This window comes from Mustela putorius, unplaced genomic scaffold (assembly GCF_011764305.1).
Source record: "Mustela putorius furo isolate JIRA1106 unplaced genomic scaffold, ASM1176430v1.1 tig00000813_pilon_pilon_pilon, whole genome shotgun sequence".
In the NCBI taxonomy this organism is placed as follows: Eukaryota; Metazoa; Chordata; class Mammalia; order Carnivora; family Mustelidae; genus Mustela; species Mustela putorius.
In genome coordinates this window covers 6,583,608-6,609,038 of record NW_025421485.1, presented here as the reverse complement: position 1 = coordinate 6,609,038, position 25,431 = coordinate 6,583,608, and the positions used below count along the sequence as shown (strand labels likewise).

Below are 25,431 nucleotides of genomic sequence, written 5' to 3'. Positions count from 1 at the left end.
AGAGCAGGAAGGACAGGCACAGGGTCATCACGTCCTCTGAGGGAGGTGACATTAGCCACACTTTACAGATGACCACACCAGTCCTCTGTGAGTTTAATTTGCCGAAGGTCATGCAGCTGCCAAGTGTTTGTCTACACTCGAGGGGAGAGAAGCAATTGGTGTCTGTTCTAGGAATTAGGAACATTGGGGCTGACCGCATTTAAGAATAGGGCCGTGCATTTTCCCTTCTTGACCCAGGCTTACTAATCAGGGACCCAGCTGAAAAAATCCAGCAACGTGACTCAGTTCCTAGCAATTTCTCCCCGTCACACTGGGACAACCCCAGCAGAGCATGCGAGCATAGAAACAGAGAGAGAAGGAGGGGAAAAAGGAAAGAAAGGATGCGTCCGCCCGAAGGCCCTAAGCCATTTCCTCTCACCAAGCCCTGCAACCTCTCTGTCAACTCCGGGGCGCTCACAAGGCGAAAACGCCTGCGGTAAAGTCAGGGCAGGCTGGAGGGCTTATTTCCTGTCTTCTAAATATACTCTTGTTCCGATGGTATCTGGTCCCCTGCGTCATGGAGGATGGCCGCCCTTTGCACTGAAAATGTCTCAGGAACTCCTCAGCCCAAAGGAAGCTCAGTGGGGAAAAAGCGCCACTTTCTAAGCACCTTCAGGAACAGTGTGCTCAGGCTCCTGGCTCCTCCTCCTCGCGCCCCTCCTCCCCCTCCTCCACCTGGCCATTCTCCTCCTCTCTAGCCAAGGCACTGCCAGTCCTCAGGGTGGGCAGTAAACACCCAGCAGCACAGTTCTCCCTGAATGCTATCAGAGGAAAAACTCAGAAAGCAAACAGAAGTTATTGTATACCTGCTATCATCCAGCTGTCCTCCTGGAAGCAAGGCCCCATTCAGGACAGGGGCTGCCGGTTCTTGAGCCAAGTTCCTCAAACATGGCAAAAAGAGAGGGAAGCCAAGGTAAGAGATGGCAGGGCCTCCTGGGCGGCCTCGGAGCTGAGAGCCACGGGAATACCCCCTCAGCTCCGGCCTGGCTCTGCGGCCCCCAGCCCCAGTCGGACCATCTGGAGGATGGGTTACTAAGAGCTGTGACTCCCCACAGGGTTCTATGAGGCTGGAATGACAGTGCCCTAAAGCACTAGGATTCGAGAAACCACGTGCCCACCCCGGACCTGCTACGTTTCTGTGTTTTCACTTAATGTTTACACATGGGCCTTCTTCCTTCTCACAATTTCAGTAAAAATGGCAGGAGTTTGCTTCACAGCAACGGATAGGAGACCAAGGCTCAGAGAGGTTACGTAACGGGCCTGATGTCACAGGGCTCAGAAGTGCCAGAAGGGAATTCCAAGTCCAGCTGAGCGGGGCCCCATCTGAGTTCTTGTATCGTCAGCATCTTCCCCCGGGATGCACCTGCAGTGGGGGGGGGGGGGCAGGGGTGCTCCTAGACGCAACATTCTCAAGGACGTGATAGTACCCAAGGCTCAGGATTAGAGATGGGGGAGGGGCCCTGGACCCACTTCCTGTTGGGGTCCTTCTGAGCGAGCCATGGAGGCACCAGGCCGGGGTCATCTGCCCTCTTCCTCCCGGCTCACCCCTGTGTCGCCGTGCTGGCCTGGCTCAGCCACACTGCTGGAAGGACTCAGCGGAGCTTCTCCAACAACCGAGGAACAACCCTTGAATGTCCCCTGCAAGTCCCAGGATACCAGCCCCTTCCTAGGTCTGGAAGAAGGGAAGGGAGGAGGAACAGCCCCACGTGAGGGAGCGTGAGCTTCCGGTAAGGGCCCTGGGAGGGCTGAGGCGTGAGGCGATGACTCCATGTCGGCCGAGAGCCCGGGGGTCCTCTCCGGGCCTCAGGTCAGCACCCCGTCTTCCCCCTCTGGCCTACCAGGGGAAAGAGCCTCAGTCCCTCTCAGGTGCCCAATAAATGAGCTTACAGAGCTGAGACAAGAGTTGTGCCTGGGCAGTAACGTACTCTGTGAACTTGGAGCAGTCCTTGAGGTCATGGGCGCTGGACGGGAAGGCGTTAGGGGGGAATGGCTGAAACCGTTCCTCTGGAGAACAGTCTCCACACGTGACTTTAGACCATCTTCCACCTCAGGGTGACATCAGTGCCCCTCAGGGCAAGACCCCTTAGGTGTGTCTCCACCATCCTCAGGCTGGTCCCTCCTCACTCCTCCAAGCATAATGGGGGCTTTCGCCAATACGCATGAGGGACCCACTTATATCGGTGGCTTGCTAAAGCCAGCCCTCCCCGGGTGGCTCCGCCAAGTGTGGCCACTGCTTCCCAGATAAGCGTGCAGTGACGTCTCACTGGCAGCTTGGTGAGGGGATTCGCGCCCCAAAAATGGTGATCAGTTGTTTAACACGGTGAATGTTTCATTGGCCAGCACGCCACTGCAGCTGGCAGACAGGAGGGACCCCGTCCTAAAGCTTTGATTCCCTCCCCTTCCTCTTTTGGATGTGGAGGAGCCCAGCTCGGGGAGGAACGTCCCAGGAGACAGGCCTCTCCCTCTGGCTGGGAGAGGGTCCCTCTCACAGGACTGTTCTCTCCACTATCATGTGGTCTCGGTAGCTTCACCCCTACATCCCAGAGCTGGCCAAGCCACCGGTCCTCATCTGCAAAAGGAGGTCACCCCTGGAAGCAGCAGACAGAGACAGAGCCTGGGAGGCCAGGAAGCCTAGCATCTCTCAGCAGATGCGGTTGCTCGGGCAACAGTCCCCTTCTGCTCAGGCTTTACAGCTTTCCACAAGTTCTCTTCCTCCTAATTTGCTTTGATCTCCATGAGCTCTCAGAAAGCATCTCTCCACCACCCACCCAGTGAAGTGCCTTAAAGTCTGGAAAACCCAGGACCACAGAGTTGCTCTCCACAGAAGTGTTTAGAAGACTAGCTCCACTCCACACCCAAAGCGTAAGCATAGAGACACCGTGAGGAATCGCGCCCACAGCCACCTGCGAGTTGGTCACACACCTTCATTCGACTACTGGGGCGGCTGAGGTTTGTTTGAGGCCACATAGGAAATATGGTAGAGCTGAGAGCGGAAGCGTCTAGAATCACATGTGGGAACCTGGGAGAAAATGTTGCTTTTCATCATTTAGTCACCCAAAGCACAGATGTTTCTGAGTCAGACTTTCCCGAAGAATCAGTATTGCCCAGTCCATCACCTGTTGGCATTGCCCTGTGAACTGGACTCTGGACCTTTCCTTCTGTCCCAGGCAAGACTTAGAAGGCAGTTCCCAGGCCTCCTGCAGCTGCTCTCCTGATGGCCAGTTCTGTATCCTTCCAGGTGTCATTCCAGTAGTGCAGTCTGGAACCTGCTCTTCCAGCCCTTTCTACAGACCAAACCCCTAAATGAAGGCCCTTTTCCACGTAACAGATCTGGAGGGGCTCCTGTGTCCTGCAGTGAGCTCTGATTGTCCTCGGGTTCTCAGATCTGGGCAGTAGGTAGACTTTGTAGTTTAAGGAATGGCTACCAGAAAAACCTTTGACTCTCTATGTAATCCTTCCTGGACTCTACTGTCAATCCCGATATATCGCTGGGTGGGGGTGGGCACCAGGGCACCCTTCTCCTCATGAGTCTCCAGATTCACACGATGCTGAGCTTTTCTTGCACACGCATGCAACTCACATGCATGCGTTGATTGATCCTTTGCTAAAAGGAAATTCTAAGGGCTCACATTCAGTATATCTCAACTTAGACTTCGATGGGGAGAACCTCTGCTAGAAAAATGAGGGACAGCTGGGTACTCGATTTTAAAAGGTCAAGGTCAGCATTTTCCATTCCCTGGTCCACATGGAGGTCCTGTCCTGAGTCTCCAGGATACGTCTCTCGCAGGGCCATCACAGATCACTCTCGGGCAGGAGAAGACGCAGTTAGCACTAACCGGGGCCATTGGCCTCCACTTCTGTCGGGATCTCACCCACGTGTGCCACAGCACAAGTGCCCCCTGCCCGCCGGAAGTGAGATCGCCCACAGGAAAAGCAAAACCGCATGGTCCTGTGCTCTCTTCCAGGGCCATCCCAGTCATCTGGTTCAAGGACTGATTCGGCTCATCTTCCCATTTCTGCTTCATGGTGTGTCATCAGTGACATGTGTCCAGCTGGTGAGCAGAATTAGAAACACACGTCAGTCCCTATGGCAGGGCAGGGACGGATTTTCCTCAGTAGTTAGTGTCGAGGAGCGCCGGGGTGGCTCAGTTGGGTAAGCGTGTGACTTGGTTTCAGCTGAGGTCATGATACTGGGGTCATGAGATCGAGCCCCACACTGGGGGTAGGGGTGTCTATGTTCAACAGGGAGTTAGCCTCTCTCTCTCTCCCTCTGCCTCTGTCTCTTCCCCCACTCATACGCACATGCTCGCTCTAATAAATGAATAAATCTTAAAAAAAAAAAAAAGTTAGTTTCAGATGCTGCCTGCTGGAAGAGGAGGCAGCAAGAAAGTCATGAGTCCCCACCAAGCCCATGCTCAGAAGCCGAGGGAGCTGGCTCTCCCGGCCTCTGCCTCCCTTCTCTCCCTGGTGCTGCTGCTGACCTGGCTGAGAACAGCCTTTGTCCTCTGCCCCCACAAGTGCCCCCCACGGGGTTCTGCCTCTCAGCTCTCAGCATCAGCATCCTGTTCACCCAGGCCTCAGCCGCAGGAGCCCTGTCGATGGCCAACGGCCCTGTCCTGGGCAACAAGATGTGGGGGTGAACTGGCCCTCGGCAGGAGAAGTAGGGGCCAGGTGGCCTCTGAAAAGCTCTCGATTTCTAAATAATAATAATAATAGTATAAAAAAGACAGTTGCATCTGACATAGGCCATTCTCCTTCCTCATTCCTTGTTCTTGGATATGATGTTTCCAACTATAGCAGCCACTTTGGGACCAAGAGGAAGCAAGGGTAGGGGCCTAAAAGCCAACATGTGCCATGGAGTTGGCACAAGAAAAAACCCAGATTCCTGAAAATCTTGGTAAGAAGCAACTGCTTCCCTCCAAGTATGCAGTTATGTGAAAAAAATAAACCCTTGGTTTTTTTTTTTTTAACCAGTATTAGTTGGGTTTCCTGTTCCTTGCAGGAAAACCTGTCCTAAATGACACAATATCCCAGCACCGTTTGTAGGCTCACTTTTACTCAAATGATACCTAATTACTCAGTGCTCTGCACTTGGTTTTTCTTACTCTGCAATGTGTGCTTGCGGTGTTTTCCGTACCAATTCCTACAGACCTATTTTATCCTTTTCAGTATGCCCGGAGTACCCCATCGTATAGACCCAGACAAGCCCGATCCCCTGCTAACGGACGTCTTCATTGTCTCAGCTTGATTCCACTGCAAACACTGCCTCCTCCAACATCCTTATACGCACGTGAGAAGCCATCTCTACAGGGATTCCTGCAGCCATCTGTACAAAAGGGAGGCCCGCCGGCTCGTCCCCGTGGACCCCATCCTTGCGGCCACCTGCTGCCTTGACGGGCTATTCGGAGCCGTCCCTTGCTGTGCTGGGCCCATCATCACCGAGGCTCGCACTCAGACTCCCCTTCTCCTTCACTCCTACCCGACAGCCCCGACCCCTGGAACATCCACCTTCTTGCCCGAAGTCCTGCACTCCTGCCAGCCTGTGACCCAGTGAAGGTGAGTGCCTGTAGCCTTCTTCCTCTGGGACTGAAACCCAGGCTTGCTCTAAGCAGCCCTCCCTGCAGTGCCCGCCCCCCCCCCCGCCCCACCGCCACCAGCCACTCTCCCCGGCGCTAACCCAGACAAGCTGTGGGCACCTGGTCCGCTCCCCCAGCCATGCCCCGGCACCATTTCCAGAGCCCGCCCTCCCAACCTGCCCCCTTTCTGCTCTGGTGAACTGGCCCACATCACTGACGGGGCCCGGCTCCCACAGGAAGCTCAGTGAGCAGCCGCACCCCCCCTACGGCCAGGCCTGGCCCTGGTTTCAGCACCTGTAACCTCGGAAAGTCACACCAGAAACCCAACCTCATACCCCAACCCAAATCCCACCCTTCGACGGGAGCTGACAAATAGCACTGTGGGTAGAGAAGGACACCCCGAGCCGAGACCCCATCAGCTAAGAGCACATGAACCATTCGTGCTCCCCAGGGAGAGCAGACACACGCGCGTTCTGTCAGAGAGGACCGGCTTCTGATCTCCAGCGGGGACCCAGGTGGCCGAGGTGGGCTCTGTGCTGAGTCACATGGGGGCTCAGCCCCGACGCACCCATTACATTTTCAGTATCACATTTAGCGCAAAAAACCATTTTCTCTGCTTGGCAGACTGCAAAACTCACTCTGTTCTGGGGCTGGGCCAGGCCATGGAGCTCCGGGTGGCACAGCTGCGGGCCCCTCTCCTGCCCCGTCCCCCCGACCATGCATCCCCGACGCCCAGCTGTACCTGAGCCCACGTACAACGTCAGGAAGGGAATCTTTGAGGCCATCTGGCCCAGTCTTGATCTTACGGACCAGGAAACTGAGTTTCAAAGAATCAAAAATATCACGTAGTCACTTAGGGACAGAGCCAGGGACAGAAATAGCAAAGCTGCCATCTCTGCGTCCTCCTGGGTGCCAGGTTCCTGTGTGCGACGACGGTCTCGGGCGCTCGTGGCCTTGAGCTCACAGACCGGAGGCTGGAGGCTGGTACTCGAGTCACGCAGCTGGAGAGGAGCGGAACTTGGAGACGCGCTCGGCCACCTGCCTCCCTGCCCCACTCCTTTCACTACCCCGTGACGCCACGCTTAGGACAGGAGCGAAAACGGCGAGTCGGACAGGAAGAGAGAGTGTGTTAGGGAACAAAATGAGTGGGCTATTACTAAACAGTGAAAATGCAAATAAAGCGACTAAAACAGAAGCCAGCGGGGGTCAAGTGAAGCAGTACTTTTCTTCTTAAGTAAGGAAGTGCCCAAAAACCAAATGGATGGGAGCACGTCCCGGACCCAGGAGCCAACCTGAAGGGCTGGGGGCCGAGGCTGGGGCGGTGGACACAGCCGGATGGCGGTGAGAGGCAAGAGAAGGGCGCGGCCCAGAGCTGAAAACAAATATCCACCACACGCACGCCAAGAAATGATGGCGCAAATAACCCCCGGCGGGGACGCCCTTGCAGGCAGACGCTACACCGTGCATGTCAGCACTGCCCCGCCAAGAGGTGGAGGGAGCAGCCTCCCAGCGGGCTGCAGGCTGCCTGGACGCGCCCCCCGAGAGGACGGTATGGAAGGGCGTGGGGCGACCATGCTGGAGGGCTCCAGCCCAGCCTGCCGCTGCTCAAGGCCACAGCAACGGTATCAAGCATCCGATGGGACGTTCCCATCACACGGAGTACGGAAAGGACACTTCACCTCTGTCATCTCCCCTCCAAACCAGTAACCCCAGCCCATCCGTGAGAAAAACACCAGACAGGCTCAACGTGAGGGGGGGATTTGGCAAAACACCTGACCTCAAAATCCTCAAGGTCACCCAGAACAAGGAGGGTCTGAGAAACTGTCCCAGACCTGGGGAGGCCCCCGGAAACCAAATGGGATGAGGGATCCTGGGGAAGATCCTGGGGTGGGAGAAGGACCCAGGAACCATTAGTGGAATCCTGAGAACCTGTGGGGTTCCGCTCACGGTGATGGGCGGATGCTGGTGCCCGGATGAGAAAACGCACGGTAGCTTGGCCAGTGGCCGGCAGGGCGGGGGGGGGGCGGGGAGGAGGTATTCTGCAAACGCACAGCTCTTCTCCGTCAAAGGTTTATAGTAAGTAAATGTGCAGAGATGTTTGTCTCCCCGACCAGGGCCGTTCTTCTTAACTGCCCGCACGTGACACCTATTCGGAGAGTTTCCGGGGCCTCGCCAGCTCCTGCGAATCAGGGATCCAGGGACAGTCAGTGTCCCCTGCAAGGCCGCAGAGGCCTCTCACAGGGGTGACACCCCAGGGCTTCCCTGGAGTTTGCTGGGATTCTAACCAAGTTCTAGAGCTCTTTCTTCTAGACCAGAGCTTCGGGGAGCGCGTGTCCTCTCCTGCCCTCTGCTCATCGCTGGCCTTTGGCATCTCCCACGCCTGCGTCCTGGGAGCTGTGGTCAGGTGGTTGCGGGTTCAAATTTCCTTTCGGTGTGAAAATGCAAAGCGACCTGGCCGGGAGGAACAGAGCAGGTGTCCTCTTTCAGCCAGCTGGGGGTCACCGTCCCCTAAGAGCTCCTCTCCCACCCCCGGAGGTCCCTCCTGCCCCATGCAGGTCTCGGTCCTCAGGCTCATCAGGACTTGGCTGGGCTCCAGGCAGTCGCCCCGGGGAGCACCGCTGCCAAACAGGCCCCAGGAAGGCTCGGCCTCCGAGCTGCCCATTGCCGGGCAGGCTGGCCCCCAGCCAGCGGGTCCCCAGATGCCATGCAACCCACACCTGAGCGGGGTAAGAGAATAGGTGTGTGTAAACAGTATTTGAAAAAGAAAATAGCTGTACAAATACAGCACTTGTTAACACAGGTGTTTGTAGGTGGAATTACTTTTCCAGGGTCGCTATCTCCCGGCGTCCTTTGTAAGCCCAGCTCACACCTGCAGGGACTTTCCTATTAGGTGAAGGCACAAAGAGGAAACAGAGAGTCCGTATCGACTTCACGAAGCAGGAGGTCAGTGATCGGCTTCGGGTCGGGCTAGTTCTCACCCGGTCTCTTCCTGCTGGAGGTACTTTTTCTTTTTTTTTTTTTTTTTTGACCTGCTCTAACAGGATCCGGCCTGTTAGGCGCTTCCTGCTTGGCGAGGAGCAGTCCGTGACCCCCTTGTGGGGGGCCTCGGGGGCATGGGCCTTTCCTGGGGGCAGGGGGAGACGGCTGCTGTCTGGGCATCATTATCCTACTCTATCCTCTCTCCCCAGGGGAAGCCTTGCTATTTAGAGTTCATGGACAAGAAAGCCAAAGACACTTGTCCAAAGTCACGGAGCTCCAGGAGCAGGATTCTGGGGCCCATAGAATCCAGAGCTTCAGCTGGAGAGGGCTGCAGCCGCGTCCCCGAGACGACACCACCCGAGGACAAGGGCGCATCTGTGGAAGCGTGGGGACATTCGACTGCGAATGTGATTTTGTTTGGCCTCATGGAAGGAGGTAGCACTGCCAGCTGGGAACAGATATTAAAAAATCATAGAAGTGAAACTCTGATCTGCATGCTTAAAAATGGCTAAGATGCCAAGGCACCTGGGTGACTCAGTTGGTTAGGCGGCTGCCTTTGGCTCAGGTCATGATCCCAGGGTCCCGGGACGGAGTCCGGCCTCGGGCTCCCAGCGCCTGCGGAGAGTCAGATTCTCTCTCTACCTTCTCCCCTCTTACACTCTCTCTCACTCCATCTCTCTCTCAAATAAATAAATAAATAAAGTCTTTTAAAAAATGGTTAAGATGGCAAATTTTGATGTTTTGGTTATTTTGCCATAATTTAAAACATTTCTGGAAGAGAAGCCTACCACGGGAGGTCCTGTCCTGTGTGGACACAAAGCAGGGGACCCTGGTTTTCTGTCTGTCCGTTTCGGTCACTGCAGCACCTGGACATTCGGAAAGAACTCCGGCCTCCGCAGAGACCCGCCCCCCGACGGGCCGCTCACTCCTGCAGGTGGAGGCGCGTGTCCCCCGCTGTTTGGGGGGGGGGCCCTAGCCGTGAAATACTCCCAAAAGCAGATTCTTCAGAGTGACATGTGGAGGCTCGGTTTGCCCGGCTCCGCGGCAGGGGCAGGAGGGAGGGGAGAGGGGAGAAGACAGCTGGTTTGGAGGAGGGTGAGAGCAGCCCGGGGGTGGGTGAAGCCGGGTGAACACGGCGGCTTTGGGGGACTCTGAGGGGACTGTGTCACTGTTGGAGCGGGGCAGACCGACAGACACTGTGACCTGCTGGTCAGAGGCCACCCGTGGGAAGGCCCCTCGTGGCCACCTGGCCAGAGGTGAGCAGGGGTGAGAGAGCGGGCTGGGAAGTTGCTCAGTCCCCAGAGCTCCCAGCGACGCCTGGGAGGAGCTGCGCCCCCCCACCCCCAGCACACAGACGGGGCTCGGGCGATGCCGCAGGGCACGGTCTCACTACATCTACAACCTGGGGGCAAACATTATTATCGGGTTTTAGCAGCAAAACTCTACCCATCCGTCTTGAAAAACGAAGAGATTTCTAGAAACTTTGCTTAAGAACTATTGTTCTATCCCCTCTCCCTCTTTGACCTCCGTTCACAAACCGGCTCCATTTCACAGATGAAGAAGCCAAGGGTCCGAGAGACAAGGGGCGTTCACAGGTGGGCCTGGTGAGGAAGGCTGGCCGGGGTAGACGGCCAGGTGTCCTGGACCCTCCTGTGGTCTTCCATCCTCTGTGACACTGTCTCCTGAAGAAGGGGACCCCCATGAGCAAACGGGCGGGGGTGGCCCACTCCAAATCCCTCCTGTCTCCCCCTAGGGCCCCTTTACCTGCCTCTCCCTCTGTGTGGCAGATGGGTCAAGGCGGGTGGGCACATGGGGCCCGAGCACCCACCAGAGGCCCGTGGCCGGTCAGCCCTGTCACCTGCCAGGACGAGGGGCATAGAGAAAGGGAAGAGCACCAATTGAGAATTTTTATTTTATTTTATTTTATTTTATTTTAGACTTATTTATTTGAGAGAATGTTTGGGGGGTCAGAGAGAGAGGGAAAGAATCTCCAGCAGACTCCTGGCTAAGCATGGAGTCCAACAGGGGACTCGATCTCAGGACCCCAAGATCGTGACCCAAGCTGAAAGCAAGAGTCGGTTGCTCCACCGACTGAACCACCCAGGCACCCCCGCACCCTCATTGAGAATTTCAAAGTTCCCCAAGGAGAATCTGAAAGGTTTTCCATCTGAACTGATAATGAGTCTCTAAAAGATGGGACAGTGACAATAAATAAATAAAATTTAAAAAGGGACAGTGCATAACTAGCCATTATTTGATGTCATTCTAATCAAGGTAACCTCGTATTCTAGTGACAGACCTGCTCTGTTACTTGGAAGTGATGGGAATGCTTGGATGCATTGTCCACTGGCCACGCTGGGAACTCAGGCCGTCTGCTGGCATCCTCGGCACCGGCAGCCCTGGGAGGGACAGCAGCCCAGAGTTAAGGGACGAGCAGCACACCCTCGGCTGTGTCTCAATCGATGAACGATGAGCGGGTATCAGGTGAACCCCATATGCCAAGAGGGTGCATCAGGTGGAGAAAGGCCCTTTCGTTCCCCTTACTGACACCCCCATGTGCAAAATGCCCCCTCCCATACACACGCCAGGGCACACAGACTCACAACCTACCCCACCTAACCCCCAGAGGTCCAGAGTCGGCTCCTGCCACGTGTCTGGGTTTAGACCTAACCCCGCACACACAGCAGGCCGTATCTTCTGGCTCTGCCTCCGTCCCCAATGCCTGCACGTCGCCCGCAGCGCCCTGGGTGCCCTAGGGGTTTCTGTTCACCTGGCAGCAGGGGAACAGTGCAGGAGTCGTCCAGGTGAGAACAGTCTCCGGCTCAGGTTCTGGGGGAGAGCCTTTCCTCCACGCTTCTGGCAGGGCAAACTACGTCTCTTCCCTTGGACCCTGAAACTCCCCCTGGGACGTCGACCCAGGCATCAGGCACAGCTCCGCCGTGACCCGGGGACAGACAGACTGGGCTCCCCAGGCAAGGACAGTCTGGTGGGCTCCAGGATGGCTAGGCAGCTCCCTACAATGAACCACTCTTCACATCTCCCGGCGCCAACGTCTCTGGGATGGGGTGACACGGGCGCCCGTGAATAATCATGAAATAAAGGGAGATAATTGATATTTAGCCTTGCCAGAGGGAAGCACTTGGGGGGAAACTGCCATTTAGTCAGAGGGTGAGAGCTGTCAGCTGGAGGGCAGGACTAATTAGATGCACCGGCAGCAGCCGCGGGGCGCCCGGAGCCTCTTGCTGGCACCAAGGTGACTTCCGCGGGGTGACGAGATGCCGAGCAGCAGAGACGGGGACCAGCCCATGCACAGGTGTGTCTTCCATTCCCCACGCACCCCCTTGGCCATGAGGTCCGTGACCAAGGTCAGGCCCTGCCTCCCCTTGCTGGCTCTTTCCTAGGAAGCAGTTGGATTGTGGCCTTACAAGAAGAGACCAGCACTCTCTCTAGGTCACCTTCTCACTGGAACCTGACCCTGCCAGACCTCAATCTAGACCTCCGGCCACTAGGACTGTGAGAATCTCGGCAATTCTCAAATCACAGCAAATCTTCAGCAATTTGTGCTCTGGAGGATGGCCCAGGCTGACGAAGACACCCTCCACCTGCCCTCCCAGGACAGAAAAACCCTCGAAACAATCCCTGCTAAGAGGTCATCTGATTAGGTTTGAATACTCCCAGGGATGGGGTACTCACTCCCACTTCTTTAGCTTTGGGACAGTAGAATGGAGAGAATTAAGGACTTTGGTTCTCAAAGTGTTCCACTCAAAGCCCCTTGGCCCCAAGCCCACCTCTTGTTCTCTGTACTGTCCCGTCTATCCAGGGGAAGGGACTCAGTGCCCACACAGGCATGCTAGCTGGAACCCGAGCCCCATGTGCACGCCCCCTTGCTTTCAGTGCTCACATCTAGCCTGTTCCCTGGTCCTGGAGATTCTGCCTCCTTCATCTGGGGCACCCGTGTCCGCCCCTATGGCCGCTTGCCCCCACTAACCGTCACTGGCTTCCTCCTGGCATTTTGCGATGGCTCCTAACTTCCCCTCTCACTGCCACTCCCACATCCACCCTCCACAGTGCTCTCAGGGTGAGCTTCCCAAAACACGCTCCTGACCACACACTTCCCTGCTTAAATTGTCCCTGTGTCTCCACAGGCCCTGCAGGATGATGCGCAGACTCTGCGCTGTGTCCTCGGTGCCCCGTCCTTGGGCCCAGTGCTTGTTCCTGCAAAATCTCCAACCACAGTGTAACTTCCTCTCCCCCAGCGCACCCACCACATGCACGAGCACGCATGCACACATACGCTAGACAGAGGTGCACACGCACTCCCATGCCTGTGTGTGCACATGCACACACGTACACACATGTGCACGCACGCGTGCACAGATACACACGTGTGCATGCACATGCACACAAATTCACATACACATACGCACACACGTGCGTGCACACATTCACACATGCATGTGCACACACATGCACGCACACACATTCACACATCCCCTTCAGCCGTTCTGCCTGCTGCTGCTTGCTCTGACCTCCAACAATTGTGCGTGGGCCCCGGCAGTCCTGACTGCGCGGCCCACAAGTCACTGTACACTCCTCAAGGCTCTGTTTGCCCATCTGTGAAATGGGAACAATCAAATCTTATCTATCTCCCTGGGGAATGAGGAGCGCTCCATGGAAGGATGGGGAGGAATTCCTGGTACAGAGTCTGACATGTGTTAAGATTTTGATGAATGTCGGCTGCCTTTGGTCCAAAAAAAAGTCAGGGCTATGTGTTATAGAGCCCTAGATCGGGGCAGGTGAAGCGGGGGAAGGGAAAGAAAGTCAGAGGCAGAGGGAGGGAAGTGCAGCTTTGGAAGGCGGCCTGGAAGACGCAGGCGCCCGCCACCGCCGGGGACGGAAGGGAGCTGTCCCTCCAGAGCCCCGCTGACACACATGGAATTCTTCTTCCAATATTGGATTAAAATATTTACACGGCAAGCAGAGCTGAAACAGAAACCGTAATAATTTTTCAGACTAATTTGCTCAACACAAGAACAAAATCCAAGTTGCCTCCAAATGAAAAGGAAGGAGGATATTTTCCCTTCCACCTGTCAAAGGCTTCTAGGCAGAAGAGCGAGGACCGGGCAGTAGAGGGCCAGAGTCCAGTGCTCCCGGGCCGCTGGCCACTCTCATGTGCGGGGCTGAGTCCTGGCGGAGGGGCCTGTAAGGGGAAGAGGTCTCTGCAGAGCTCCTGCTGTCCTCCCTCTGTGGGAAGGAGAGCTCGGCCTCAGCGGGGTCCCCTCCCTCGTGGTGGGCGGCACCCACCGAGGTCCGCACAGATCCCCGCACCTGGCAGGGAGCATGCCAGGGGTGTGGCTCAGGAGCACAGAAGACCCACGGACAGACAGAAAGACACGGGTGAGAGAGACTGAGGGACCCCGGGAAACACAGACCAAGAGGTTGGGAGAACGAGCTAAGCATAAAAAAGGCACAGACGGACAGTATAGAGAGGAAAGCGGGACGGAGGGTCAGAGAGAGGAGAGGGGGGATGGGAGAAGCCAGGGAGGGGCGTCCTGCCGGTGCCCACCTTTTTCTCCAAGGAAAACTGCCTTCCCCTTTGCCAAGGGAGAGGTCGGCAGGTCGAGCCTCACAGCTAAGAGAAAAGCGCTCTACTTCTCGCCAAGACAACAAAAAGACAAAAGCGCGCTGAAGCCCCCGGCCCGGAACCGGCAGGGCGGGGGCAGCAGCCGTGTGGGGAAGAGGATCAGCGCGGCCGAGGCTCAGACCAGCTCCTCGGTGAACTGGCTGCTTGACTCGCTCTGTAATGCCCCTTCCCCGAAAGCCACCGTCTCCTGGGAAGTCCGCTGGATGTCTCGGATGCCGAATCCTGCACTGGAGACACCCCCGCCCTGGCCATCCACCCCCGTCCTTCCAGGGCCCTAATTACAACTTAAGAAGCAGGAAGATGAGCAGCTGGGGGCAGAGGGACAAGTCCCAAGAGGCTCCAGGACTGGCCCCTCACGTGCGGTTTTTAAAATTCAAACAAGACAGATAAGAACAAGTCCAGGTCAGTCCCTGTCTGGTTCCTAAGGCTGCCAGGCCTGTTAGACTCAGCCAGAGGAAGGCTTTCCATTTGGAATCCTGGTCCAGATGGACGGGAACAGGGAGGGGATGCAAGGAGCCGCAGGGCCCCATCCTGGGGGCTGAGAGTCGGCCTCCGGCAGGGAAGGGCAGGAAAGAGCCACCAGCCAACCCAGGGAGGCGGGCACAGGGTGGCCAGGGGCTGCGGGGTGACGGAAAGCCCTTGGAACAGAGCCTGGCACACAGGAGCTCAGCCAACCCCCAGAAGTGAGGGGAGAGCATCTCTCTGGCTGCCTCGGGAGAAACGGGCCCTGCAGACCCCTTGACAGCGGACGTTCAGCCTCCAGGAGCAGGAACGCGCAGATCTCTGGTGGCCGAGCCGTTTGGTTGTGACGCGTTGTCACGGCAGCCGGAGCAAGGAGCTGTGATGACACCTGTGTCACAGCTGAGGAAATGGGAGGAGCACAGAGAACTCTGCCGAGGTTCCACGGCCGGGGAGGCCCCTGAGGAGAGCCCGGCCGGGCACCAGCCTGTAGGCCGCAGTGGGTTGCCCCTGCACCACCAACCCTGTGAACCTCAGGGTGTCATTTTTCTCTTGTGCTCCTTTCTCTAGGCCGCCTCAGGCCAGAGCAGCTTAGAAATGCACTTGACCCCTGGCCACGGTCACCCCCTGAAGAAGGAGCTGAGTCAGGGGCACCCTGCTCTCCGCAGGGTGGAAGGGAAGCCGAGGCCAAGGGCAATCAGGAACTAGTTCCCCCACTACAGAGCCCTGTGAGATTTCTTCAGCTTCTGCCACTTCCCCACTCTTTCCCCCTCCTGTGCCCGCCCTCCCGCTCCACCCGCTGATCAACCCCTGACCGCAGCAGAGGCCGCCTCGGCCTCAGGGATCTGCAGAGGCCAGAGCTGGAAGAGGACACTGCCCTCCAAAGGCCAGGCTGGCCCTGAGGGAGGCGCGCCCCGCTGAGGGATCTGGGGTAATGAGGGGCCACCCAGGCCTGGAGCCACCAGGGATAAATGACCTGTCCCCCCACCGTGGGGCCCGGGTGTGCCACCGGGGTCCAGGCAGGAGTAACCTCAGACTGCGATGTCGCGCTGTCGGCTGCTCTCGTTCCCGGACCTCCCAGCCACTCCCTGACAGAGACGGGGGGCAAGGGCAGGATAACCGAGGGGCTCCCGGCTGGCCCTCACCTAGGGCCTGGACTCTGACAAACTGCTTAGTGACCGGGGGGTGGCGTGTGCGGTGCCTTGGGAAGGTGCAGGGGGACGTGGGTGAGCGCGGAAGAGCAGAGCGCTCCCCAAAATATGCAGCGATTGGTCCCAACCCAGAGCACTAGTTGGTGTGCTGGCGTTCATGTAGTATTTCCGAACCAAAAATACAACTTTTTTACATATGTTATCCCCCCCGATCCTCGCGGGGATCTCACAAGGTCGAAACCGTTGTGCTAACACACAGATGGGGAAACTGAGGTTGGGGCTGGCTCATGGTCACTGGGCTGGAATTCAGAGCAGGGGGTTCCCCGGAGGTGCCCTGTTCCCGTCCCGGAAATCAGTCTCGGGACGGGTCACCTCCGCAAGGCCGCACCCACCCGCCTCCGCGGGGGCCTCCCACGGCGGGGCTCCCGGGGCTCACCCGCACTGGCAAACGCCCCTCCTCACCTCTAACCCAGCCCTTCAGCTGCAGCCCGAGCCGCTTCCTGTGTTCTGTCCAGAGCAGAAGAAAGAGAACCACCCACTCAACACCCCTTCTGTAAAAACCCTCGTGTTCCTGCACACGTCACAGTCATCCTGCAGGCTCAGCTTCCCCCAAACTTCCCTCCTGCTTCTAATTTTCCAGTCTTTACTAATCTCTGGGGGCAGTGGTCTGGGGGTGGGAGGCAGGTGGGGGGCGGACAGAGCTCGCCGTGGAAGTTGGCAGGCGTCCTCGGGCTCCCGCGCTCCCCGTTGTGATGCGATGAGACGGTGCAGAGCCCTGCTCGGTGCTGGGCATGGCACGCTGGGCACGGCACGCTGGGCACGGGCCGGGGCTCGGCGTTGCCCAGCCCTGTTCTGCCCTGGGCCCCACTCCCTCTGCTCTATTTCCCTCCATGTCACAGTTCCCCATTGTCCATCTGCAACCAGAACCTCCCTGCCCGGCCGACGGCTGGTGCTCTGCGAAACCTGGCAGGTCTCCAGCTCTCCGTCCCAGGATCACGCCCCCCATCCAGCATGCCTGGGCCCCAGGAAGTCACTCTGAGACCCTGTCTGTGGTGGGTGGGCCCTTGAGGAGTCTGGTCTACCCAGCGTGGGACCTAGAGATCAGGACCAACATCCCTCCGGCTCGCTGGCTGGTTGGTTGTAGCAGAGCAACGGCTTAACTGAACTCAAGATAGGCGACATCTATCACGTCCCTGCAATCGGCAAGCTTGTCACGAGGCCTGCAAAGATTAGATTAGGGAGAACCCCGGTCCTCAGAAAATCCAACTCAAGATACCTAATAACGGGTTCTCCTTTGTCTATGACCACAGTGCCTGTGAGGCCAGGGTCATGGGCAATTTTTCAAGTGTAGAAACAAGGCAGGCAGGTCCCTGCTTTGCCAGGTCACCCCACTCAGCCTCTTCACCATTAGCTCCTGCCTAAGGGCCTTCCAGTCTTCCAGCATGGCGGCCCAAGCCCTCGGGGCCCTCCCATGGGCTGGTCCTTGCCGCTGCCTCTGGGTGTTCTGGAAAGGCTCACAGCCCCATGGGTCTCTCGCAGGTCTTTGCCTCGACAGCAATACAGGCCCCCACCCTTCACCCTGGTCCCGACCTCCTCTTCCCAGAACTGGTCATTCAACAGGGTTTGACCGGGGATGCTACGTCCTGTTTGCATTTCACACAGTCAGAGAAATGAAGAAAGAAATGGTCTTTTCACTGATGGAAGAGAGCAGCCTCTACGGCTTGGGTCCGACAGTCCGCTCTCACCCCGGGGGGAAACACGCCGGCCGGGCTTCCCGGGTGCCTCCCTCCTGTCGGCACCCCAGTAGCAGTCCTGACTCCAGTGTCGGGGGGCCGAACCCCGAGAGCTCACACGGCCCCTCGGCCATCCCAGCTGACGTCTCCAAAGTCCAAAGTCCCCCGAGGAGTTTCCGCTTCAGTCTCAAAGTCCAGGAGCGCCATGTTCCATGGTGACACCCCGGATGACAGGGCACACAGGTAGGGAGGTGCGGCCCATTCTTCTCATGGCCATGCTGCCCACGTGGTGCCCCGCAGCCCACACCCCTGCCTGCACCTCCCCGCGGCCTGAGCTCACCTGTCCTTCCTCCCCAGTGCCTGCCTGGGGCGCAAAGATCTCTTACTTGGGCAGAGACCGGCCTGTCTGAGGGGTTGTCCGCTGGCGCCCGAGTCCTGGGCCGGATGTGAAGGGTGGGGGCGGGGGAGGTGTCCACACCGGGTGGGATTCCGGGACTGTCCGGGGAGACACAGGATGGAACGCGTCCCGGAACCATCAGCCAGCAGGCCTGGCCCCTCCTGCAGGTGAGCCCCTCCCCAGGGCCTGGGCTCCCCACAGCCTTGGGTGAGAAGAACTCAGAGTCCTTAAGCAGGGAGCAGACCTCATCAGCGTGGGCTGGGACAGGCCTCATCTTCGGCAGCTCCCAGCCCCTCATTCTGTGCCTCACTGTGTCAAGTCTCCTCCTGCCCACAAACTGCATCGGGGGAATGCCTGGGAAGGTTAACATTCTCCGGAGAGTTTCCAGTCTTCACTAACCTCTGGGGGCAGTGGTCTGGGGGCAGGAGGCAGGGGGGAGGCGGACAGAGCTCGCCGTGGAAGTTGGCAGGAGTGCCGACCTCTGGAATCACTCGGGCCCCCTTCCTTCTCCCTTCCTTGCTCTGCGGCTCCTTCTCCTTCTCGGTCTCCTCACCCCCCGCATCCTGCTCCCTCCCCCATCTCCCTCCCCCTCCCTCCCCCTCCCCCTCTCCCCCACCTCCCCCCCTTTTCTCTGTTTCTCCTTCCGTGCCTGGGGGAGCCCTACTTTCACGGACCCTCTCCCCCAAAGAATGTCTCAACATCTACAAATATTAGCCTCATTAATTTGGGGAGGATTCATCAGTGCAGAGGTTAATTGTCTCTCCCTGACATGTTTTTACTGAATACATCTGGGTGACAAAATTAATTTCCTCATTAGCTATTTTTAAAAGTGGAACAAGCTAAGGGGGAAATTGGTGCAGGGAGACTGCCTCGCGAGCTGTTCTGGCCTCCAGGCTGCCATGGGCTCTGCCCCAGGTTCCCCTCCCAGGGGCGCTCCCTCAACCTCGGGAGCAGGAGGCCCCGAGGTCAAGGCTCAGAAGGGTGTGCCTCCCGAGGCAAGGACTGTGGGAACACCTGAGGTCTGTGTTCCAGGGCGAAGCCTGGTCTCTGTGGTCCCAGGAAGTCCAGGCAGTGGTGTGCGTCCAGGAGCCGCCCTGGCTGTTCCAGGCCCCCCCTTTCCCTCCCCACAAGGGTGCCTCCTATTTGGACTCCCCAATAATAGCTCTCTCGAGCTGAGTAAGACCAGCAGGTAGAGACAGAAACCCACCAGAAGAGTCCGTGCTCCACCACCTGTGGGGCTGAGCTCCGAATGCCAGACCAAGCGACTCTGAGGTCCGGGGGCTTGGCTCCCACCTTGGGACTGGAGAAGCCAGGCCCTCCATGTGCTTGTGACCGTGGCTTCCGGCCCAGATGCCCTGGTGGAGTGGCTGGGGGCGCCTGCATGAAGGGGAGGTCCCCTGGGCCAGGGGGGAGGGTCAAGGATCATTCACATGCCCCGTCTTGGAATTTAGAATCTGGACATCCCAGACCGCCAAGTGGGGGCCGGTGGTGTCAAGCAGCAGAGAGTTGTGGGACCAGGGCCAGTCACTCAAAGTCTGTGGTCTCCGTTTCCTCAACTGTGAAGGACGCTAGCTGCCCCACTAGCCCTCTGGGACCTGAGGCTTCATTCTCAGAGATCCCAAGAGCCTCCCAGTCACCAGACCCCATAGCTGTCCCAGGCCCCCCTCACGCCCTGGACCCCCCCCCCACCCTCCAGAGTCATTCCTCTCCTCACTTGGGGCCCAGGACAGAGGCCACCAGAACTTAGAGACCCAGCAAGAATGAGATGAGCCGGCCACCCATCCCAGCTCCTCCCAGGCTGGCGGCCAAGTGCTTTGGGCCTTCGTCCAGCAGAAGAAAAGACTGGTCAAAGCCGGGTCAGACCCAGAAGCCCCTTCCTGTAGGAGTCCAGCCCCAGCTCTCAGCCCAACCTTTCTAGGAAATAAGATGGCATGGGACATGGTGCCGATACGAATCCCAAATTTCCTGTTTCTATAAACTGAGATCACACACACACACATACACACACACACACACACACACACGTGCACATGCACACACACGCACAGGACGCTCCCCAACAGCCACTTCTGACCTAGCCCAGAGAAATTACCATGCACAGCAATTCCAGGAACAGGAAAAACCAGACCTAGGGAGCTCTCTGAGTCGCAGGCTGTCGGCCTGGGGCAGGAAGACAATGCCGCGCTCCCAGGCTTTATCTCCTGTGCACTTGCGCCTGCCCTGCTCACGGCCAGCTCTTCCTCCCGAGGGCAGCCGCTCAGCTCAGGCAGAAGGATCCTTGGCACTCGGCGCCCTCGGCCCTTCCCCAGGCTTGCTCTGAACCGAAGCACCCGTGGGGGTGTGCGCTAAAATGACAGACGGGTCCCTCCTGAGCATGGTCCCCGGGCCACCCACACACCAGTGGGACGTGATCGCATACAACCGGGAGCCCCAGTCACAGTCCCGGCTGTCCTCCTCACCCAGCTCCCATCAGCTTTCCGCAGACCACCTTCTCCCTCCACCTGTCTCCAGCCATCCAGCCCTGCCTCTGGCCTGCCTGGCCCTGGGGGGGGGGGTGCTCCTGGAATGGGAATTCCAGACCTCCTGTAGGGGGAGGAGTCTGGAGGAGAAATGGGAGGAGACAGGTTGGCTCCTGCTTCCCATAAGCACCCCAGGCAGCCTGGCCTGGGCATAGGGGCAGGGAGCAGGCCTCAGGGCCTCTCAGGCTCCCTGATGCTGAGCCTGAGGACGGAGGGAATGCAGGCGCCCAGGGAAGACTTCCCAGAGGGGCTGAAAGGAGCTGGGTTCTGAAGAATGAAGAGGAGTTTGTTGACCTGATCAGAAGGAAAGAATGTGCAGAGAGAGAACAGCATTCGCAGAGGCCCTGGGAGATGAAAAGGGGCCTATCTTGCTGGGAAACTGGAAACAGCTCTGGGCTGTGAACAGGTCCCCTTCAGAAGGTGGAGGACAGTGGGCCCGCCCTGAGTGTCTTTCCCGGTAAGCGCTTAGTGGGAGTGAAGCAGGAGAGAGGCAGAATCTGACTGTGGGTTGGGAAGAGCCCTCGGGAGGTGAAGCTTAACCTCGAAACCCCGGACCACGTCTTCCAATGACCTCGCTTCCTCTAAGAAACACAGTAGAGACTTTGTCCGGGGAATTCTCAGAAAATCTCAGGGGGCACGCTGGAAGGGCTGGTTCCTGGCACCCTGGGTCCTACCAGCGAAGTGGTTTGTCCCCAAGGTTTTGTGGAACCAGGAAAGTTAGCTCTTGCCCTGCTTGAGAGACAGGGAAACCGAGATAAGGGGAGGCTGCGAGTCAGGCAGTCTGTGCCTGTGCCAGGAATAGCGCTCCCGTCGCCCTGGACTCCCACACTCGGACCACACGCTTTTGATGTGGGTACAGCAGCGGCATGCATTTTCCAGCAAATGCACCTGGGTCGCCCGTGTCACTTCCAAATGTGGGCACCTAGGTGCTGCGAGGTGCCGCACCTGAAAAGCCGCCCCCCGCCTCCCCACCTTCAGAAGCCGGCAGACAGTTGTGCAAAACCTAGAGCCAGAAAGGAGACCTATCCGACGAGAGCGGATGCTGGCTCTGTGCTGCTGGGGCACCGAGGCCCTTACTCTCCGAGTTCATTCTGGGTCTATCCTCTTCCACACCTTTGTGCCATGATCTGTAGAATGAACAGCATCTCCCCCAGCACACAAAGCGCACGAGGATGGGCACGCGGAAGGTGAACGGCTTTCTTTTGCGGGATAGACCCGTCTGGACTGAGGCTGCTTGAAATGGAAAGGGGATGGACACGCGGCTTTGACCAGATCATTCCGAGGTCGGTGGTGCTTCCCGAGGGCTCACCTCTCTGTGGCTCACAGATCTGTGGAAGAACAAATCCTGGTCAGCTCATTGTCATCCCTCAGCAAGGTCCAGAGCTGCTCCAGCCAGCAATTATGGAGGGCAGGCCACCAGAGCGGGGACTCCCAGAGCTGGCCCCTGCCCATGCACAGTGGGGCTGGTCAGCCACCCCAAGAAGCAGGGGTTTCGAAAGCCAGGGTTTTCTTGTTTTCTGGGCCCTGTGACTCTTTGGAAGGGAAAAGCTAAAGCATCGCTTGGCAATTCTGTTCTCAGTCCAAAGGCACGTTGCTTTGGAAAGTGGTCAGATTCTGCATTTGCTGATGTTAGAGTCCAAAAATATGGCCATGGAGAAAAGGGAGGGATGCATTTTAGGATTTAAGATATTTTCTCAGACACCTTTTAAACATGATTATAGCCCGAAATATTAGTGGCTTGTGGATCTTCTGCTCGACAAAGAGCTTCTACGGCTGGGCCTGCATGTACCAGGCATTTCTGGGCAGCTACAACTTTCTGCTCCCATCACTCACCAGCTGAAAACCCTCTGAAGTGCCCCCACTGCAAAAATTATCGCTGTCTGCATAGTGTTCAGAGAGGGCCACGCTCAGCGCTCGGCACGCATTACCTCACTTCGGTCTCAAAACAGTTGGAAAGGGGCACTTGGGTGGCTCAGTTGGTTAAGCCACTGCCTTCAGCTCAGGTCATGATTCCAGGGTTCTGGGATCGAGTCCTGCATCGGGCTCTTTGCTCAGCAGGCAGCCTGCTTCTCTCGCTGCCTCTGCCTGTTTGTGTGTGCTCTCTCTCTTTCTCTGACAGACAAATAAATAAAAATCTTTAAAAAAAAAAGTTGTAAAAGAAAATATCATTAAACCCATGATACAGATGAGAAAACAGAGGCTTAGCACACAGACGTGTCTGAGCTTATCACCCTGTATGTTGTTAGAACGGGGATGAGCCCCAGGTCCCACAAGGCCATGCCCAGCCGTCCCCCACCACCAGTGTAACCTCTCATCTTTCTCCCTCCCCTTCATCCAATTCCCATCCTGGATGAAATAGTCCCCACCTCACTCGCTACTCCACTGAGCCACTCCCCACTCCTCCCCGGCCTTCCCCAGCCTCCCCCGGCCTGCCAGCCCAGGTCAGATCAGGGAGCTTCTCCAGAGGAGGCGGCCTCCTTGCTGTGGAGCATGGGATGGGCTCTGGGCACCTGGTGTCCCCTTGCTGTGTCCCGCTCAGAGTCTGGTACCCATGAGAGGCGCGGCAAATGTGCATGGGAGAAGCAACCTCATTCTGCACTGGCGGGGGCGGGGTGGGGCTGGTACAGTTTTCCTTCTTTGCAACCCACATCAATGAAGAAATTAGTAAAATTTACTGATAATGCCATGCTTGAATGCGAGACAGGACCACCTGCGGAGCCAGGTGGGAGCCCAGACTGCCCGGGGTGGGGTTGGAGGTTTTGCATTTCACCCAAGCTCCCAGGTGTCCCTGCTGCTGTCCTGGCCTCACCCTGCCACCCACCAATGCCCATTCCCTGCTCCTGAGCCCACCCCCGAGCAGAAGCCTTCCAGACAATCAGGACACTTAACTAAACGCTAGTGAACATTTGGGGCCTCTTCAAACCCCTGGCCCACAGCACAAAAACAATGAATGGACCCATTCGAAGTTTTCTATCTGAAGGAGTCATTCGTTATAGTGGGGGGTTTTCCTCTGCATTTTTAGAAATGCCAGGAAATATAGTTTTCAGTGTGACTACCACAGCCGCATGTGGGGCACAGCAAGCTCACCACAGTCAGAGCTCCAGGAGGACCTGGGGCTCCCCGGGAAAGGGGCGACGCTCAGCCTAGGGTAACACTCTTAACTAAAACACAAGACCATTTATTTTGGCTTTGGCACATACAAAAAAAAAAAAAAAATTCCCTCCTACCACACACGCGCGTGTACGCACGCACACACACACAAACCAGCTTTCGGTTCACAATGAATGCGTGGGTCTTTTCTGTGTCTCTGTTGCTGGGGCCCGGGGAAGGCCCCGGGGGACAGGGGTGGGGCCGTCCCCACGCGCAAGAGGGACAAGTCCCCTGCACATCAGACCAGCACCCCACTGGCCCGGCGGGTGAATCACGAAGCCCGCGTCCTTTCCCAGTGACTGTAGCTCTCGGCACTGACTGAAAAACCAGTTAGCAGCTGCAGGAAATGGGTAAGAGCACTGACCACAGATAAACCGTAGGACTGCACAGAGCAGCGGCAGCTAGACTCTGGGACAGGAAGCGGCGCTGTCAGGCCGCAGCCCCACACCCGCTGGCGGGGCACTCCCGGGGCCACTGGGGGCTGTGCACCCCGATGATGCTTCGGCTGCAGCTGGATCGGGGGTCAGCAAGTGCAGAACGCGGCCCGCCAGCCGCGCATGGGCCCCCAGCACCCCACCCTGTGGGGGGGAAGCAGTGGTCAGAGGAAGAAAGACACCAAGAAAGCCCCAGGCTCGGGAGTTCCAGAGGCTTCTGTCATCAGCAAGGGTGGGGGTGGTTTCTGATCGTCAGGCCTGGGCTGTGCACCAGGGATCAAGTCAGCTGCTGCCCCCACGCCCTCCGGAACAGGGTCCCTGCAGCCCCAACAGCCAGATACCAGGAGGAGAGGCCCAGGCCCCATGGAGAATACGCGGCGGGAGTCACTGCCTGTCCAGGCTACGGACCTGCGGTTTTCAGTTACGCCCCCAGCTTTTTAGGCAACTTAAAGGACAGAGCCTGTGACGTTCATAGCGACAGAACATCCTCGCCAGGCACTGTCAGCTCCTTCCATGCATGACCCTGTTTAATGTGCACCGACCTCCTAGGAAGTAGGTCAGACTGTCCCCCACTTTACAGATGAGCAAACTGAGGCTCCGGGAGTTAAGTACACTGGGCCCTGGGCCGAGATGTCTGTAGGGGGCAGCGCCCAGACTCACGACCTGATGCAGCGTCTGCAACCCACGCCAGGCTCGATATCCTGTATCCACAGGGAGCCCCGAGGTGTGGAAGCGAGGCAAAGACAGTAGGGGAGCGGAGCTTCAAGCTGAGCGCCTGTGGTCAGCCTTGGGAACACCCCTCCAGGGCCCAGGCCGGACACTGGCCCAAGCAGCCTGGTGAGACAGGGCCCAACCCCTTGGCACCCCAAAACAGACCCAGGGGTTCTTCCCAGGACCTCCAGTTCAGGGTGGTGACCCACTAGCCCCTTGCTTCTCTGTGCGGGGCTTCCTGAGAAGCAGCCTCAGGGGGAGCGGCTCGGCGGGGAAGAGCTGCCTTGAGCCCTCCTGAGGCCTTCCTCAGACTCTCCCCCTGCAGGCAGCGCCGCTGCTACGGCAGGAGAGGGGGGCTCACTTCCAGTCTCTGAGGAGCAGCTAGGCGCACCGGCCCCTCTGGCAGGAGCGGCCCCCTCTGCTGGCACCGGGGGCCACCTCTCAGGGTAGCAAGACAGGAGTTCAGCTGGGCGACTGACTCACCCTTGTTCCTGGAACCGTCTGAAGGCGGGAGAGGATGCTGTGGGTAGGTTCTAACTGTATCATCTGGGCTGGGGCCGGTAGCAGATGGTCCTTACAAAAAAAAAAAAAAAAATACTTCCATGTGGGCTTAAAATAGCCCAGCGCTCACCATCAGCT

At 57.8% G+C, this 25,431-nt stretch overlaps 3 long non-coding RNA genes across 3 annotated transcripts; 1 reads left to right on the top strand and 2 right to left on the bottom strand.

The window, feature by feature from the left end:
• Nucleotides 1-7,644: 7,644 nt before the first annotated feature.
• Nucleotides 7,645-9,316, top strand: LOC123393317. Its single transcript, XR_006608075.1, has 2 exons — nucleotides 7,645-8,613; nucleotides 8,804-9,316. It is a non-coding gene; the product is annotated as an uncharacterized LOC123393317 (long non-coding RNA).
• Nucleotides 9,317-10,049: 733 nt separating this feature from the next.
• On the bottom strand, nucleotides 10,050-18,549 carry LOC106005185. The gene is made up of 4 exons (XR_001178380.2): nucleotides 16,311-18,549; nucleotides 10,894-10,993; nucleotides 10,359-10,452; nucleotides 10,050-10,276 (listed from the first exon to the last, which is right to left on the bottom strand). It is a non-coding gene; the product is annotated as an uncharacterized LOC106005185 (long non-coding RNA).
• Nucleotides 18,550-21,339: 2,790 nt separating this feature from the next.
• On the bottom strand, nucleotides 21,340-22,535 carry LOC123393316. Its single transcript, XR_006608074.1, has 2 exons — nucleotides 22,426-22,535; nucleotides 21,340-21,825 (listed from the first exon to the last, which is right to left on the bottom strand). It is a non-coding gene; the product is annotated as an uncharacterized LOC123393316 (long non-coding RNA).
• Between the last annotated feature and the right edge of the window lie 2,896 nt (nucleotides 22,536-25,431).